This window comes from Elephantulus edwardii, unplaced genomic scaffold (assembly GCF_000299155.1).
Source record: "Elephantulus edwardii isolate Elephantulus edwardi_28Jun2011 unplaced genomic scaffold, EleEdw1.0 scaffold00005, whole genome shotgun sequence".
In the NCBI taxonomy this organism is placed as follows: domain Eukaryota; kingdom Metazoa; phylum Chordata; class Mammalia; order Macroscelidea; family Macroscelididae; genus Elephantulus; species Elephantulus edwardii.
In genome coordinates, this window is record NW_006399755.1 from 24905501 (window position 1) to 24924954 (window position 19454).

At 39.0% G+C, this 19454-nt stretch overlaps 1 pseudogene; it reads left to right on the top strand.

Annotated features, from left to right (window-relative positions):
- Window positions 1–8593: 8593 nt before the first annotated feature.
- On the top strand, window positions 8594–10533 carry LOC102863691 (annotated as a pseudogene).
- Window positions 10534–19454: the final 8921 nt, after the last annotated feature.

The window sequence follows — 19454 nt, forward strand, 5'->3', positions numbered from 1 at the left end:
GCTTGAATTTGCATATGAGTAGTTGGTGGTCTGTTCCACAATCAGCTCCTGGCCTAGTTTTCACAGCTGATATTGAGCTTCTCCAGCGGTTCTTTCCACATATGTAATCGGTCTGATTCCTATGCATGGCATCAGGTGAAATCCAGGTATATAACTTGCGTTTATGCCTCTTAAAAAATGTATTTGCTGGCCGCCGCCGCCATTTTACCACAATAAAGAAGCTTTCAGCTGCACCGAAAAAAAAAATGTATTTGCTGTGAATAAGTCACTGATTGTGCAGAATTCGATCATTCTCTCTCCAGCTCTATTTCTGTCACCGGGTCCTTGTTTTCTGACTACTGAATCTTCCTCTTTGTTTACCCTATTGAAAAACCAGCTCCTGGTCTTACTGATGGTTTCAATTTTGTTTTGTTTTCTATTTGTGGTTGCTCTGATGCTAAACACTGTGACACTAATGTGTCAAAAGTGATGATGGTTGCCCATGGTAAACAATGTTTGGTGGAGCTCCCCAATTAAAACAAGCTTGGTAGCAGAAGTGGCGTCCAGTTCTGAAATAGCTTGCTTCCAGAAACTCTATGAGCTTGAAGAAACGATAAAAGTTATACAAGTGTTCAGGTCTTTCATTTATAAGGTCACAATGCAACTTGACAGTACTTAACAACAACATCAACATAGAGAGAGCTCTGTGGGCCTGGTGGATAGAAAGTGATATTAATGGCATCTCTCAGATCTGATTTTAATTGTTTTTGGCCAAACATTCTTCTAAGCTGTATAGCACTTGTCTGTCCATTTGCTGTACAAGATAACTTGTAGTTGCTGTGATGCTAAACACTGTGACATTGTTGTGTCAAACATAATAATAGTTACCCATCGTGGACACTGTTTGGTGGAGCTCCCTGATTAAAACAAGCTTGGAAGCAGGAGTGGCATTCACTTCTGAAATAGTTTGCCTCTGGAAACTCTATGAACTTGAAGAAACAACAAAAGTTACAAGTGTTCAGTTCTTTCATTCATAGAGCCACTATGAGCCATCTATGACAGGATGGCACTTAGCCACAACAAAAGCATCTTACTGATTTTAGCTCTTGTCCCTATAAAGTCTTTTCTTCTAGAGGCTGTAAAATTAGACTGTTGTTTTTCTTTTTGATGAAGGTGTTGAGTTAGATAATTGATTTTTCATCTTTCTTCCTTTTTTATGTGTGTGTCTATTGCTATGAAATGTCCCCTAGGATGGCCTTAGCTTCATCCCAGAGATTTTGGTATTGGTATTGTCATTTTCATTTGTTTCAAGGGTCTTTTTTAAAATTTCATTCTTTATTTCTTTTATAACTCAATTGTGTTCTAGCAGAGAGTTATTTAGTTTCCACATGGGTGATTTTGAAACATTTACTCTCTTGTGTTTAATTTCTAGTTTTCTGGCATTGTGGTCTGAGAAGATACTTTGTTTATTTCAATGATTTTTTTTGTTTTGTTGTCTTTTTCATTTGTTGAGGCTTGTTGTTTGTCCTTGAATATGTGATCAATTCTGGAGAATGTACCATGTGCACTTGAGAAGAAAGTGAACTGAGTTATTCAGGGTGTAGTACCCTGAATATATTCTCAAGGTCGAGTTCACTAATTGTATACTTTAGATCTTCTGCATCTTTTAGTTTCTTTTTAATTGACCTATCCTTTGTGATAGTGGTGTGTTGAAGTCTCCTACCACCTTCATGGTGGTATCTATTTCTTTATTCAATTATGTTAACCATTGTTTTATATATTTTACAGGTACATTATTTGGTGCATAAATGATGATCAAGGTTATGCCTTTTTGCTTTTGGTCAGTATGTAATGCCCTTCCTTATCTTTTATGGTGCTTTCATTCTGAAGTCTGTTTTATCAGCAATTAGCATTGCCACTCCTGCTTTATTCAGGTTGCCATTTGCTTAGTATGTTTTTTTTTTTCAGCCTTTGATTTTGAGCCCGTCTTTCTCTTCTTTTTTTAGATATGTCTCTTGTTGGCAACACATTTATGTGCTTTTCTTATCCGTTCTGCTACTCTTTTTATTTAGATTGGTGTATTTATTCCATCATTAAATGTGATTATTGTCAGGCCAAGTTTTACCATTGTCATTTTGCCATGTTTCTTTATCTGTTGTTTCTGGTTATGATGGTCCATTCACTTTCTTCTGGCATCTCCAGGTGAATAACTTCACTTAAAATGTCTTGTTATTTTTAGTCTTGTTTTCACAAATTCCTTAAGTTCCTTCTTTTCTCCAAAGAATCTAATTTCTAATTCATATTTGATGGAGAGCTTTACTGAATAGTAGGATCCTTGACTGACAATTGTTTTCTCTCAACTTTCTGTATATGCCATCTCTATTGTCTTCTATCTCACAAGGTTTCTGCTGGGAAATAAAAATGTAATCTAATTGTTTCCTCTTTGCAGGTGATTATTTTTCTCATGCTGCTTTTAGTATTCTATCCTTATTTTTTTATAGACTTGGGCTAGAAAATTCCTGAATAAGCGCTTGGCTCCACAATCAACACTCTTGATACCAGCAGCCAGGAAATCAAAAGACAAATTGCTTTGAGAAAGCCTGTTGACAGGGACCTCTCCAGAGTACTGAAAAGCAACAATGTAAGTCTGGTGACTAAGGTGTGCCTGATCCAGGCCATGGTCTTCACAATCACATGCTATGCTTCAGAAAGCTGAACTATGACTAGGGAGGATAGAGGGAAAATTGATGCCTTTGAGCTGTGATGCTGGAGAAGAGTACTAAACATACCATGGACGACCACTAGAAAAACAAGTATGTTCATCCTAGGGTGAAACCAAGGTGCTCCTTGAAAGCAAAGATTCTGAAGCTCCGTCTTACTTACTTTGGGTATGTTTCAAGGAGGAACCAATCTTTTGAGAGGGACATTATGCTTGGGAGGTTGGGGGAACAGGGCAAGAGAGGAAGACCCTCAATAAAATGGATTGGTTTAGTGACTGGGGTAATGAGAGTAGGTGTGACAGTGACAATATTGTTGGCTCAGGATAGAGAAGGGTTCAGAGCTGTTGTAGATAGGATCACTATGAGTCTCAGGTGATTTTACAGCACATACCAACAATGTCTTGATGTTTTCCTTTTGGGGTCTATTCTAGTTGATGTTCATTGTGCTTCTTGAATGTGGATTTCCCATTCTCCAAAATATCTGGGAAGTTTTCTTCTAGTACTTCTTCCACAATTTTCTCAGTGACATCCCTGTCATTCCTATGTTCTGGAATTGCAATCATAGGTGTATTGTATCTTTTGATGTCACCCCACATGATTCTAATGTTTTCATTTTCTTTACGTCTCATCTCTGATTTTTCTTCTAATGTGTTTCTAGTAAGGCTATTGTCTTCCATCTGACTTATACCCTATTCCATTTCTTCAGTTCTGTTTTTCTGTCCTACCAGTTTTGGGTTTTTTTGGCATTTCTGTCATTTCAGTCTTAACATTCTGGATTGCATTTCCATGCTTATTTCCAATACTGTATTGGCTGTACCCTGTCTTGTGCTGATTTTTTTTAATCTCTCAATTTTTCTTAATTATTGCACATTTTATTCCCCCTTCTCCTCTCCTCTCTCTCAGCCTACCCTACAATGCATCTCTTGTTCCAGATTGTTTTCACACATATAATGACCAATCTTACATTCCTTTTGAACAGTTCTTCCCCTCATATGTTCTAATGCAGTATTCATCATCCTGTCTTTTCCCATTCTTTACCCTACCCTTTTTGCCCTGCACCTCCCCCATCTACCCTATTTTTAAAATTTTTCATTAGTATTAATTTTAATGAAAATTTACAGAGACTTTGGATTTCCATTCATTCACTGTTATACTTTTCTCCCTGTCCACCCTTCCCCCCAGTACACTCTTCTCTTTGAAAAGTAAAATAAAAATTCTTTCGTTGTTTTACAATCAATCCCTCCCCCCAGGTCCACCTCACTATGCAGCTTTTGTTCTGGACGCCTGTCATTACAATAATACCTAATCACACATCCCTTTTAAACAGTTTTCTCCCTCATCTGCTTCAATGCAGTAAACATTATTTATCCCATCTTTCTCAGTCTGCCCTAACCCTGATGTCAGTTTTGTTTTACAACACTGGCACTATGCAGTATTTGTCCTTTTGTGACTGAGATACTGCACTCAGCATAATGTCCTCCAGGGTTATTTTGCATGAGTTCTTTATTTTTCAATGCAGCATAGTACTCCATTGTGTGAATATACCAGAGCTTCTCTATCCATTCATTTGTTGATGGGCACTTAGGTTGTTTCTTGCTATTGTGAACAAAGCCACAATAAACACGAGTGTGCATATATCTGCTTGGGTGGCAGTTTGTGGTGATTTTTTTATTATTATTACTTTCAATGAAAATTTACAGAGACTTTGGCTTTCCACTCATTCGTTGTTGCACTTTTCTCCTCTCCCAACCCTTCCCCCTTGTACACTACCCTCTTCAAAAAGTAAAAGAAAAATTATTTCATTGTTTTACAATCTGTCTCCCCAGGTCCACTCCTCTATGCAGCCTTCGCTCTGGACTCCAGTCATGACAAAAGTACCTAATCCCTTTTAAACAGTTTTCTCCCTCATCTGTTTCAATGCAATATACATTTAACCCATCTTTCTCAATCTCCCCCCAACCCCAATGTCAGTCTTGTTTTACAACAGTGGTACTATGCAATGTTTGTCCTTTTGTGACTGAGATACCTCACTCAGCATAATGTCCTCCAGGCTCATCCATTTTGAATAGGATTAAAAGAGTTCTTTGTTTTTCAATGCAGCGTAGTAGTATTCCATTGTGTGAATATACCACAGCTTCTCTATCCATTCCTTTGTTGATGGGCACTTAGGTTGTTTCCAACTCTTTACTATCTAGAACAAAGCCGTGATAAATATGGGTGGGTGTACATATATCTGCTTGGGTGGCAGTTACAGTCTCTTTGGGGTATATTCCCAGTTGTGGAATTACTGGGTTAAATGGTATCTCTATTTGCAACTTTTTGAGAAAGATTCATATTGCCTTCCACATTGGTTGCACCATTTTACACTTCCACTAATAGTGAATGAGAGTTCTAGTTTCGCCACAACGTTGCCAGTATTTGTTGCTTGCTGTTCTGTTAAATTTTGCTGTTCTTACTGGAGTGAGTGAGATGATATCTCATAGTTGTTTTGGATTTTTTAAGTTCTTTTTGTTATTGTTGATTGCTGTCAAGTCTACACAACTCATAGAGACCCTATGAACAAAAGGCCTGAAGCCTTTCTATCATCATTTATCAAAATTCATAGTTTACAGAGACATGTTGTTTAGGAAGTTGATGCCACTCCTACTATCAGTTCTTTTCCATCTTTTGCATTTTTTTCCATAGCTGTTCAAGTTATTCCTCTTCAATATATTTCTCCGGATTGTTGTCTCTGAGGTATTTGCTCTCTTAATGAGTTCCACTGTTTCTTCCATCATTTGCATCATCCTCTGTACCTATTTAAGTAGCTCCACATCAACATATTTCTTACGTTTCTCTCTTTCTGGGATATTCATTGGGTCTGCTTTTTTAGGAGAGGGTTATTTTACGTTCTCATGATGACTGAGGCAGACTGCTGCTTTCTTAACGTTATGTGAGTCTTTTCTTAGTAGATGTTAGGTTGTTTTAACTATATAGTAACTCAGAGTACGGCAATGTTTTGTGAAGGACTTGTATATTTGTGTTCCCTTCCTGGCCCTAGGTCCTGCAGGCCTCAGGCTCCACAGCAGTGTTTCATCCAAACTGCCTAAATATCAGAACAGGAAGTCTGTTCCCCTCCAGGAACCATGTCTCAGCCCAACTCAACCTAGCCTGATCCCTTCTGCTTAAGCTTAAGGTGTCCCAGGGAGTTCAGCTAGACAGAAGTATTTCATCCAATATACCTGAGTGGCAGAATGGGAAGTCTGTTCCCTTCCAGAAACTGAATCTTTTCCCAGCTTGACGTGGCCTGGGCCTTTCTACTTAAGCATAAAGCATCCCATGTAGTGTAGCTAGACAGCAGTGTTTCACCAAAGCATGTGATACTGGTGCTCTTGGTGTTGGACAGTGAGGAGGGTAGCAGATAGGTATTCTCTAGTCAGCAGAGAAGCATGGTCTCCAGGCTGCAGGGGCAGTGGTCTAATGCTCTGGGCGGGATTGTGGTTTGAACCACATTAAACCCGGCAGGCAGTGTTCATGCCACACATGCCTTAGTGTCTTTGCAACAGAGCAAAAGTAAGGTCCCTGATCAGTCTGAGAAGTGCTCCCTGCAGTATTTTGAATGCCTTCCAACTTGAAGAGCTCATCTTCTAGCTGTATGTCAAACAACATTCCTACTACTCATGAAGTTTTCACCAGCTATCTTTTTCTTTATTTGTTGTTGTTGTCTAGTGTCATCAAGTTGACTGTAACTAATAATCATCTCATATGTACAGAGAACTTTTCCATTATCTTGGCTATGATATTTTAAAAAACACAACCAAGACCAATAAACCCCACTTGTTTATCGTGATTTGAGTGAAAGTTTACAAAGAAGGTGGATATTCCATATATATATTTTATTTTCTAACACTGATATTGTTTTGTTACACACCATTGAGTCAGAACTGACTTATTCTGACCCTCAGGCAGATTTTCAGAGGCTGTAAATCATATAGGAAGAGATTGCCCATCTTCCCCCTGCGGAGCAGATGGTGGATTCAAATGGCTTGCCATTGGGATGGCACACCAGTTCCTTACCCATCAGAGCTCTCCACACTGATATAATAATCCTGATTATATCATAACCCTTTAATCTCATTATATATCATCACTCTTCCTTCAAGGCTCAGAACAGGGCAAGAGTCAGATCTACTGTTTATAGGTTTGTTAAGTGTCACAATCATCTTTACGGCAACTAAGAACTTTTCTTGACCTCTCTGTGCTTCTTCTTTCCATTTATCAGTCCATCCTAGCTCCTTCTACAGTCTTCACTTTATTCTTGGGTAAATTCTGCTCTTGTAATTTTGTGTAATTGATTGTTATAAATAAAAAGTAAGCACCTTCTGGCATTGGTTTGTTGTTTGTTTTTTTTTTAACTAAGGTTAAAAACTATCTGTTAAAAGATCTGTCTCATGTTTAGCTATAAGTTGTGTCAAAGAAATGAGATCACTTCCAGGCTCAAAGGCCAGTTAAGGGCTATAGTCTCAGGCATTCCACTGGTCTCTTTCAGACCAGTAAATCTGGTCATTACCGTGATTTGGAGTTTTGGTCTACATTTATCTACCACTATATATAGATCCCTTTCAAAGCAGTCAGCAGGGGTAGCCAGGCGTCATCCAACTCTTCTGATCTCCAGGTCATAGAATTTGAGGTTCAAAAGGTCTGTTAGTGCTATTGGCTGTCAACATGCATCTTTGATTTCCTTCACTTTTTTTCTTTCTTTCCAGGCAGGGAGAGGCCAAATGGTTTTTTGAACACATTTGATCCCACATTCACTACTCACCCATGTAGTGCTAAAACACTGTTCTTGTTGATGTATGCTGACTGATCTTGAGGTCCCCTGATAATATTAAGGTCTATTTTTCAGAAGGGTATCATCAGGTCTTTATTCTAGTTCTAGAACCTAGAAATTAATAGCAAAGGAAAACTTGGAATTTCAGAAAATTTAGTAATGAAAAACACACTGTTAAACAACATTTGTGCCAAGGAATAAATCACAAAGGAATTTTACTTTAATAATGATTTAAGTGAAAGTTTACAAAGCATATTGCTGTTTCAATCACTCATATATATTTTGTTCCATAACATTAATTCCAATATTCACAATAGCTGATTACTCATTCAATCCTTATTATCTTTCCCTTCATCTATCCTAATAAATATTTGTTGGTGGTGGTGATGGTAGTGGTGGTGTCACCAAGTTGAGTATGACCCAAAGCAACCCTATGAACAACAGATCTGAACCCTGTCCTATCCTGTGAGATCATACTTCCTGACACATTAGATACCATCGTGGCAGTCACCATGTCAATCCCCCTGGTCAAAGGTCTTCCTCTCCTTTGCCAACCTTCTACATTTCTGAGCATCATGTCCCTCTCCAAGTAATAGCTCCTCCAAGCAACATGCCCAAAGTATGAGAGGTAAAGCCTCATCATCTTTGCCTCTAAAGAGTACTCTGGCTGTACACTCTTCAAGACATATTTGTTTGTTCTTCTGGCAGTCCATAAAACTCTTCTCCAACACCATAGCTCAAAAGCATCAATTCTTCTTCTGTTTTATGCTTCCCTCTGCCTTTATTATCCACCCTGGTAATCCTATTAGAAAGAGTTGAGCTGTGTATTAACCCCCAAGGAAAAAATTTATTTTTTTTAAATTCAACAGGTGGGTTGTTACACACTCCCTAGTGGATTCTGCTCTCATGGCCACCATCCTACACAAGGAAAATTTAAAATCAGATTCCTACACAACCCATGGTCAGTTAACAAAAACCAGTACCCAATAAAGGATTTCAGTAAAAAAAAAAATAGCGTAAAACTAATTTGCTAGCTTAGAATATTATTAGTCCTCATTTAGCGCAGCAGCGGACTTGAGCAACCATGTCCAAGGGCCCTGCGGTTGGCATTGATCTTGGCACCACCTACTTCTGTGTAGGGGTTTTCCAGCATGGGAAAGTGGAGATCATTGCAAATGATCAAGGCAACCGGACCACGCCAAGCTATGTCGCATTTACCGATACCGAACTACTGATTGGCGATGCGGCAAAGAATCAAGTTGCAATGAATCCTACTAACACAGTATTCGATGCCAAACGTCTCATTGGACGAAGATTTGATGATGCTGTTGTGCAGTCTGATATGAAACACTGGCCCTTCATGGTGGTGAACGATGCAGGCAGGCCCAAGGTCCAAGTAGAACATAAAGGAGAGACCAAAAGTTTCTATCCAGAGGAGGTGTTCTCTATGGTTCTCACAAAGGTGAAGGAAATTGCCGAAGCCTACCTTGGGAAGACTGTTACCAATGCTGTTGTCACTGTACCAGGCTACTTCAATGACTCTCAGCGCCAGGCTACCAAAGATGCTGGAACCATTGCTGGCCTCAATGTCCTCCGAATCATCAATGAGCCAACTGCTGCTGCTATTGCTTATGATCTGGACAAAAAGTTAGGTGCTGAAAGGAACGTGCTCGTCTTTGTCTTAGGAGGTGCCACTTTTGATGTGTCAATCCTCACTATTGAAGATAGGATATTTGAGGTCAAGTCTACAGCTGGAGACACCCACTTGGGTGGAGAAGACTTTGACAACAGAATGGTCAACCATTTCATTGCAGAGTTCAAGCGCAAGCATAAGAAAGACATCAGTGAAAACAAGAGGGCTGTCAGACGCCTCCGCACTGCTTGTGAACGGGCAAAGCGCACACTTTCTTCCAGCACCCAGGCCAGTATTGAGATAGATTCACTGTATGAGGGAATCGACTTCTATACTTCCATTACCCGAGCCCGCTTTGAAGAATTGAATGCTGATCTTTTCCGTGGCACTCTGGACCCTGTGGAGAAAGCTCTGAGGGATGCTAAGCTAGACAAGTCACAGATCCATGATATTGTCCTGGTGGGTGGTTCTACCAGAATTCCCAAGATTCAGAAGCTTCTTCAGGATTTCTTCAGTGGAAAGGAGTTGAACAAGAGCATCAACCCAGATGAGGCTGTTGCTTATGGTGCAGCTGTCCAGGCGGCCATCCTCTCTGGAGACAAATCTGAAAATGTTCAAGATTTGCTGCTCCTGGATGTCACTCCACTTTCTCTTGGTATTGAAACTGCTGGTGGAGTCATGACTGTCCTCATCAAGGGGAATACAACCATTCCTACCAAGCAGATGCAAACCTTCACACCTACTCTGACAACCAGTCTGGTGTACTCATTCAGGTTTATGAAGGTGAGCGTGCCATGACCAAAGATAACAACCTGCTTGGCAAGTTTGAGCTCAGTGGGCTACCACCTGCACCTCGTGGTGTTCCTCAGATTGAAGTCACATTTGATATTGATACCAATGGTATCCTTAATGTTTCTGCTGTTGACAAGAGCACTGGGAAAGAAAACAAGATTACCATCACCAATGATAAGGGCCGCTTGAGTAAGGAAGACATTGAACGAATGGTCCAGGAGGCTGAGAAGTACAAAGCTGAAGATGAGAAGCAAAGAGATAAGGTGTCTTCTAAGAATTCCCTTGAGTCTTACGCATTTAATATGAAAGCAACAGTTGAAGATGAAAAGCTTCAAGGCAAGATCAATGATGAGGACAAGCAGAAGATCCTTGACAAGTGCAATGAAATTATCAACTGGCTTGATAAGAATCAGACTGCAGAAAAGGAGGAATTTGAGCATCAGCAGAAGGAACTAGAGAAGGTCTGCAACCCCATCATCACCAAGCTGTACCAGAGTGCTGGAGGCATGCCCGGAGGCATGTCTGGTGGCTTCCCTGGTGGTGGAGCTCCTCCACCTGGTGGTGCCTCTTCTGGACCCACCATTGAAGAGGTTGACTAAACCAATCTGCATACTTTATAGCATTCATTGTCCCACAGTTAAAAAATTTTGAAGGACCCAAATTTGTATCACACTGCAGTTGAAAAGTCTAAACTGCTAGACTAAATTTCTGTGAATTCTCAGTACTTGAATATGGAATGTGTAGAGGGAAAGGAATTAACATTGCACTTTATTATCACTGTATTGTAAGTGCAAAATGCAATGTCTCAAATAAAGATGTATTTAAAATTGGCAAAAAAAAGAATATTATTAGTCAAAAGATCAGGCTATCTACTTAGCTGATTATTTTTAATAGAAAACAATTTTTTTTATATCCTGTTTGTTCTGTGCCACAAACTCTAGTCCTACAAACCCGACTTTTGACTAGTAGTGATGATGGTGTTATAATATATCCATATCACTAAAGAAATAGCTAACTCTTGTTCAGATCTAATGTGATCACTACACTTTTAAAAGATATAACATCTTAATATTAGCAGGAAATACAATTATTGGGTGTTTATTATGTATGTGTCAGGTACTTTTTTTCTGCGTGTGTGTGTGTGTGTGTGTGCCTAAATGTTTATGTGAAATTTATGTTCTCTTTTAGCTTCTAAGTAATGACCAATTTGGTTCAGAAAATTGTTGTTGCACAGAGAAATCTAATTGTTTGATTATTTCACATTTAATGTTTCTTCATTTTCATAAGCTTAGACACCCAAATAACAGCTGCTAGTTAAGGCAAAATGAAAAAATATGATTCAGAGAAAAACTAACTTGTCCTATGCCTCTACAAAACAGATATTTGATCACAGCTGTTCTTAAACATGAGTTCACATTTTTCAAGCCTATTATAATACCATTATAGAAGCTACTGAAAAATCTCTATTTGGCTCAAACTTTTAGCTATTATCGAGTATAAACAGCTAAAACACTTACATGTCCCCAGATAATAATTTGTAGAAACTATTGGCCCATGAATAGAACATGCCAACTCACTCTTTCATTTGCATATAAGTCCTCTCACTCACTGTTGTTGTTGTTATGTGCCATACAGTTGCTTGCGACTCATAGCGACCCTATGTACAAGTGCTCTAAACGTCGTTCTATTCTGTGCCAACCTAGCCATCTCAAACGCACTCATTCCCACCACTCGAGTCACAGAATCAATCCATCTCATCGAAGGTCTTCCTCTCCTGCGCCGTCCCTCCACTCTGCCAAATATGATGTCCCTCTCCAAGGACCCGTCCCCTCCTTGCAATATGCCCAAAGTATGTCAGACGAAGCTTCAGAATCCTTAACTCCAAGAAGCATTCCAGCTTCACCTTCTCCAGGACAAATCTGTTTGTTCTCCTGGCAGTCCATGGTATATTCAACACTCCTCTCCAGCACCACAGCTCAAAGGCATCAATTCTCTTTCTATCATCCCTATTCACTGTCCAACTCTCTGACGCAGAGCATGTAATTGCAAAGACTATAGCCTGGATCAGGTGCACCTTAGTCTCCAGCATGACATCATTGCTCTTCAGTACTCTTGAAAGGTTCCTCACAGCTGACTTTCCAAATGCAATTCGCCTCTTGATTTCCTGGCTGCTGTTACCAAGAGTGTTGTCTGTGGAGCCAAGCAAACTAAAACTGTTAACTATCTCAATCTCTTCACCATCCATACTTGATGCTGTCAATTGGCCGATTGGTGAGAATCTTTGTTTTCTTAATGTTGAGCTTCAATCCATATAGGAGGCTACAATCCTAGACCTTCTATAACAAGCACTTCAGGTACTCCTCAATTTCAGCAAGGAGGGCTGTGTCATCTGCATAACGCAGGTTGTTGATGACTCTTCCATCAATCCTGATGCCACATTCCTCCTCATACAGCCCAGCGTCTCGGGTGATCTGTTCTGCATACAGATTGAAAAGGTATGGAGACAAAATACATCTTTGAAGGACCCCCTTCTTGACTTTGAACCATGTAGTGTCTCCTTGCTCTGTTCTGACAACTGCCTCTTGGTCCAAGTATAGGTTTTGCATTAGCACAATAAAACGTTCTATGATCACTAAGTTGTGTGAAGAAATCTGGAGGACAGCCAGCTGGCTGACTGACTGGAAGGGATCAATATTTGTTCCCATTCCAAAGAAAGGTGACCCAACAGAGTGCTGGAATTATCGAACAATATTATTAATATCACATGCAGCAAGATTCTGCTGAAAATTATCCAAAAACATTTGGAGCAATATGTCAACAGAGAACTGCCAGGCTGGATTTAGAGGAGGTCCTGGTACTAGAGATATTATAGCTAATGTTAGATGGATCTTGGCAGAAAGCAAAGAATACCAGAAGAATGTCTATCTGTGCTTCATTAACTTCAAAACTCACTCACTATGTCCCGTTCATTTTCTCTTTTATTCACTATTATACAAATATGCAAACTCTGGTGGCCTAGTGGTAAGAACCTACACGGCTAATCTGAAGGCATGTGTTTGAATTCCCCTGATGTTCCACTACAGAAAGCTTCACCTAAAGGTACTATGGGTGATCAAGACTAACTCAGTTGGCAAGTGCCCAGGACATTCCATTGTACCAGGAAAACTCCTGCTCAAAGATGCTTAGCTCTCTTGTTGCAAGTGTCATCTGTGGTGTCAAAGGTTTATCATTCAAAATTATTCCTAGCCAATGATTAACTGTTTATTTTGTGCTGAAATTTTTTTTTGTATTAAAGAGAGAGGAATAAGGTGGTTTACACGTCCCACCTTACTAGAGGTTTTTATGTAAGCTCATAAGACCTCAACACTAGCTCTCAATTCACAGTGTACAACACTCGTCAGTCTGTGCAAAACTAGCCTGCATACCTAAAATCACATGAGCGATTCCCCTGATGAATCTCTAGGTTCCAGGAAACCACCAAACCCAAGGGACACAGGCGTGAGGGAAATGAATGAATGAAGGACTACTGTTGTTGAAAATCAGAGTTATACAGCAAATCAAACATCTGGGACACAGTTGACTCTGTACTTCTTGTAACTGGCTTGTTACTAATCTTAGCAGAACACATTATGAAAACAGGTCAGCTCCCATACTATTCCGTGCTAGTCTTCTTTTTCTCCTACCCCTGAATCTCTGCTGCTGCTTCTCACCATTTGCTCGATGTCTCTTGTCATAGCTCTCCTCATTTCGTTCTGAATTCTCATCAGTATTGTTTTTGACATCCGTAATTCCACCAATACTCATTCCCCAATTCTAAAAACACTTCTACATTTTAGATATTTTATAAAGTTGCTGGTCCTTGAAAAAAGGCACCATGCTAGAAAAGGCAGAAGGTCATAAAAATACAGGAAGACTCTCAACAAGATGGGTTGATACAATGACTGTAACAATGGACTCGAGTATGTCAGACATTATGAGGATAACACAAGATAGGGCAAGGTTCAAGTCTATTGCTCACTATGACTCAGAGTTGACTCAGCAGCACACAACAGCAAAAATATTCTTGCAGTGTCAAAGTTTGTCTTATATATCCAGTGTTGGAAGTCAGCCGGCTAAGTGGTTGGGATGGCTGGCATCTTAATGGTGGCTCCTCTTGGTGGCAGTCAGGCAAGAGAAGTTTCTGGGGTCTTTCACATTGTGTGTTACTGTCCTTTTTGGCTTTCAAAGGCAGATGGTCAGCCTTGAGTAAGGGTAAGTAAGGGTGGGGTCGAGCCTGTGGAGCCTGGTCCAGGCCCTAGCTTAAAATCCTTCAAGAACACTGTGACACTGATGAGTTTGCCTCTGGGAAACCTATGAACCTGGAGTAAGGACAAAAGTTATACAGGAGGTGCCCAGGACTTTCATTCATAGGGTCACTATGAGTCGCTTGTGACTCGATGGCACTTAACACCACCACCAGCAGCAGAAAGAGAGAGAGAGAGTGAGTGAGTAGTTGGCCTAGTGGACAGAAAACAATGCTCCCAAGCCAAAGGTGGGTGACTCTACTCCACGGCCCTCAGGCCTGCCTTTAATTGTTTTTGGTGAAACATTCTTCTGGGTCGTGTAACCCTGGTATGTTCACTTGCTGTACATAGGTAACTCATGATTGCGGTGAAGCCCAATACTGTGACACTGAGAAGTCAAATGTGAGAATGGTTACCCATGGTGGACAGTGTTTGGAGAAGCTCCCCGCTTAAAACAAGCTTGGAAGCAGGAGTGGCATCCACTTCCATAATAGCTTGCCTCCAGAAACCCTATGAACCTGGAGAAAGGACCGAAAGTTATACTGGAAGTATCCAGGACTTTTGTTCATAGGGTCACTATGAGTCACCTGCGACTTGACAGTACTTAACACACGCACACACACACACACACACACACACACACACATATCCAGTGTTACAATAACAAAAATAACACAGTTGGAAAAACTTAACAATCAGAAATTCATTTTCTCACAGTTTAGAAGGCTGTTGTTGTTCTTATTGTGTACCATTAAGTTGGAACCAACTCAGAGCTGACCATTTAGTGGGTTTCCCCTATCCAGAGGCAGTAAATCACACATGAGACTGCCCATCTTTTTTTTGCAAAGAACTGGCAGTGAAACTTCTTACAAATGAGCTACTAGAAGTACAAATTTAGGGTGCCAACTCCAGGAGAAGACTTTATTGGCTCTAGGGACAATTATTATCATCAGTTTTCACAGCTTTATTTCCTGATAAAGTAGATTCCACACTTCCTGCTTGGCTTCTCTCTCTTTGTTTTCTCTTATAAAAGAAAAGGCTGTAAGTGTTTCCATGGAACACTTTGTACCTTAGATCTGGGCTGTATCCTGATCAAGGGTGTTTCTTCACATTCTTAATTCCCTTACAGCTTATCAGAACTGATGACATGAGATCACATGATGTGGTGGCTAGTAATTATACCATTGCATAAAGTCCAAACCACTGAGAATCATGTCTTAAAGAGGTTAACACACTTTAGGGAGGGCACAATTTGATCCATGACAATAATCTTATAAGTCAGAAAGAACAGATTCATAGGAAATATTAGGACTCATGAGATTTACAGTCTCTGAAAACTCATTGAAAGGTCAGTTAAGAGTTGGTTCTGACTCAACAATTATTATTTATGAGAGCAGGATGTTAGATCTTTTCTCCCATTGCTGACATTTTTTTATTAACAGCCAAGATCTTAAATTTGTAGGTACTATAAATCCCTATGTGACCAAACCATCTTTGCTTCATGCATTAAACCTACCTCTACTAACTCATTTCCTTTAACGCAGTCATACCATACACATTTTCACCTCAATTTGTTCTAGCTATTCCCTATGCCTAAAATATACCTCAGTAAGTGTTTGACTAATGTTCTCATAATCTTCAAGTCTTTGCTTAAATGTTATACAAGACAGTAATAGAGTAATAGAAAAACAAAAAAATAAATAAGACATATAGCATATAAATTGCAAAAAAGCAGACATTCTTTCTTACCAGCAATTATTTTAAGTATAAGTAGCTTAAACTCTGCAACTAAGAGACAGTGAAAAAACTATTATCTAACTACACAGTATCTACAAGCAACTCATTTTAGAAGTGAAAGAAACAAATAAATTTAAATTGCAATATTGGTAAAAATATTTTATGCAAATAATAGTCAAAAGAGATTATCAGAGAAAACAGATGCTAAGTCAGATACTGTTAAGGAAATGAGGAAGAACATTGCATATTGACACAGATCTCTTCCTGTAAGAAAATGATAGCTATAGACATATACCTAACAACACAGCCTCAAAATATGTGAAGTAAAAATTGACAGACCTAAAGGTGAAAACTTGTTATGCATCAGAGAGTTAGACAAAGACTAGGAAGAATAAAAGAAGAATTGAAGCCTTTGAGCGGTGGTGTTGGAGAAGAGGATTGAAGGTACCATGGACTGCCAAGAAAACAAACAGATTCATCCTTGAGAAGGTTAAACCAGGCTGCTCCTTGGAGGCAAGGATTCTGGGGCTTTGTTGACATACTTTGGACATGTTGTAAGGAGGGACAGGCCCTTGGGAGGGACATCATGCTTGGGAGGGTGGAGGGACGGCGCAAGAGGGGAAGACCCTCTATGAGGTGGACTGATACAGTGACTGGGGTAATCGGGACAAGTGTGTCAGAGGCAGTGCCATTGGCACAGGATAGAGCAGGGTTTAGGGCTCTTGTACATAGGCACATAACAACAACAACAACAAAGGTGAAAACATAGTTTTGCAGAAATGGTCAGGAATTTAAATACACAAATACTAACATGAGTTAAATTTCACCCATTTTTTTGCATTATTGTCCTTCAAAAAAACTATTATACAGTAAAAATATAGCCTGTAGAAAGAGAGAAAATACTTCCAAATCATGTATCTTATAAGAAGCTTCTTTATAGAGAGAATATTGAAAGAATTATTTGACTCAGTGATAACAAAAAGAAAGAAATTTGAGAAAATAAGCAAAAGACTTGGGTAAGTATTTTTCAAAAAAAGACGTAACAATAGGCAATTAGCACATGAAAAGGTGATCTGTATCAGTAGTCATTTAAACTTATTGCTAAGAAGTCATAATTGATTCATAGCTGACTCTCTAGCTAATTTTCAGATGCTATAAATTGCACAGAAGGGAATTCTCTATCTTTCTCACATGGAGGGAAACAGAAATAAAAATCATTGTGATTTTTCTACAGCTACAAAAACAAATACAAGTAATTACAACTAGTTGTTTTTGTTGTTATTGATTGCTTTCGCGTCGAACATGACTCACAGCCACTCTATGAACAAAAGGCTTGAAGCCCTTCTACAACTACTGACATTTAACAAAGTTCATAGGGTTTCTGGAGGCATGTTATTTAGAAAGTGGATGCCACTCCTGCTTCCAAACCTGTCATAGTAGGTTATTGTTTTTATATGCCATTGAGTTGCTTGTGATATACTGTGCGACCCTATGTACAGCAGCTCTGAACCCTTCCCTGTCCTAAGCCTGTCTCACTACCTCCGACACACCAACCCCCATCTCCCCAGTTTCTGTATCAATCCATCTCATCAGGGACTTTCCTCTCCTGCACTGTCCTTCCACCCTTCTGAGCATGATGTCCTTCTCCAAGGACCAATATCTCCTGGCCACATGCCCAGAGTAAATGAGGCGGAGCTTCAAAGTCCTAGCCTCCAAGGAAAGACTTGGTTTCACCCTCTTCAAGACAGACGTATTTGTTTCTTGGGCAGTCCATGGTATGTTCAAGACTCTTCTCCAGTACCACAGCTTGAAGACATCTATTCTTCTGTCATACTTAGTCAATGTTCAACTCTCTGATGGATAGCAAGTAATTGTGAAGACCAAGGCCTGAATTAGGCATACCTTTTTATCTAGACTGACATCATTGCTCTTCAGCACTCTGGAGAGGTCCATGAGAGCAGATTTTCCCAATGCAATTCATCTTTTGATTTCCTGACTGTTGGTGTTAAAAGTGTTGGATAAAAAAACCACAAAAAAAACCTTGACTACACATTCACTACTGAAAGGAATGTAAGATGATGCAACCACTGTGGTTTTGACACATGGTGACTTTAAAAACAGCAGACTGACATATTCCCAAGTCAGTTTATCATATTTCTGTGGCCTGTATATTACTGAGGCTACAAGTCATGACAGAAAGTTTTCTGGAGAGCATACGCACTAACATAGACTAAAGTCAAAGAATTGATATATTGTTACCATAAGACTCAGCAACTGAAATCTTAGCACAAATACAAAAGAAATGTAAATAGAGGCCTATGAAATAACTTGTACATAAATTCTGACAGCATTATCTACAGTCGTCAATATGTGAAAGCAATCTAAATGTACATCAAATGATGAGTGGATAAATAAAATATGGTATGTCCATCCAATTGAATATTATTTGGCCATAAACACAATTTCTAAAAGCATGAAATTTATTATTTTTAGAAGATTACAAGTTTATTTTAAAATTTATATGAAAAGGCAAAGAGGCATGGAATTTTATGACACCCTTCAAAAAGTTGCATAAAGAGGAGTATTTGTTCTACTGGAGAGTAAGACATAATTTAAATCTCTAGTAAGTAAGACAATGTTATTTCAAAATTAAATACAGAACCAGAAAATCCCAGAAAAAGACCTATGTGTATATTAAACCCTTAAACTTCACATCACTACTGAAAGACCAGACTTTGCAGAGATGCTTGACTATACTGGAAAATAGAAAAATGTCTTTTGCTCTCATATCATATCCAAGAATTCATTATTACCAATAAATGGCCAAATGTTAAAATGTTTACATGATAAGATATGGGGAAATAATCATTAATTGATAAGATAGGGAAATGAAGAAGGATTTACTAATTAATATCTCAAAAGCATTAATTTATATAGGAATATTATAGACTTAACTATATTAAAATGAAAAATTTACATTTAATACATCATCAGTAAGTTTTTCAAATGAGATAAAATGCAATAGTTATACTAACAAATTTTGTGAAGATTTAAAAATAAACCTTAACTAAACAACACAAATTAACCTACAGTATAACATATGAACAGGTGCTAAAACAAAAATTATCTGGTTAGAAATATAAATGCAGTATATAAGTAGACATTCCTTTCGACAAACATTATCTAAAATACATTTGTGTCTCCATATGACCCAGCTATTCCACTACTTGGCATATACCCTGAGAAAATAAGAACCAACATAAAAACTGAGAATTGTACACCAATGTTTATAGCACCATTATTCACCATCACAAGAACATGGAAACAGCCCAGATGTCCAACCACAAATGAATAGATTGAGAAATTTTGATACATTCATACAATGGAATACTACGCAGCAAGCAGGAGAAATGATTCTATAAATTATTACCTAACTTGGGAGAGACTGGAGAGCATTATGGTGAGTGAACTAACTCAGTTCCACAAGGATAAATATTGTA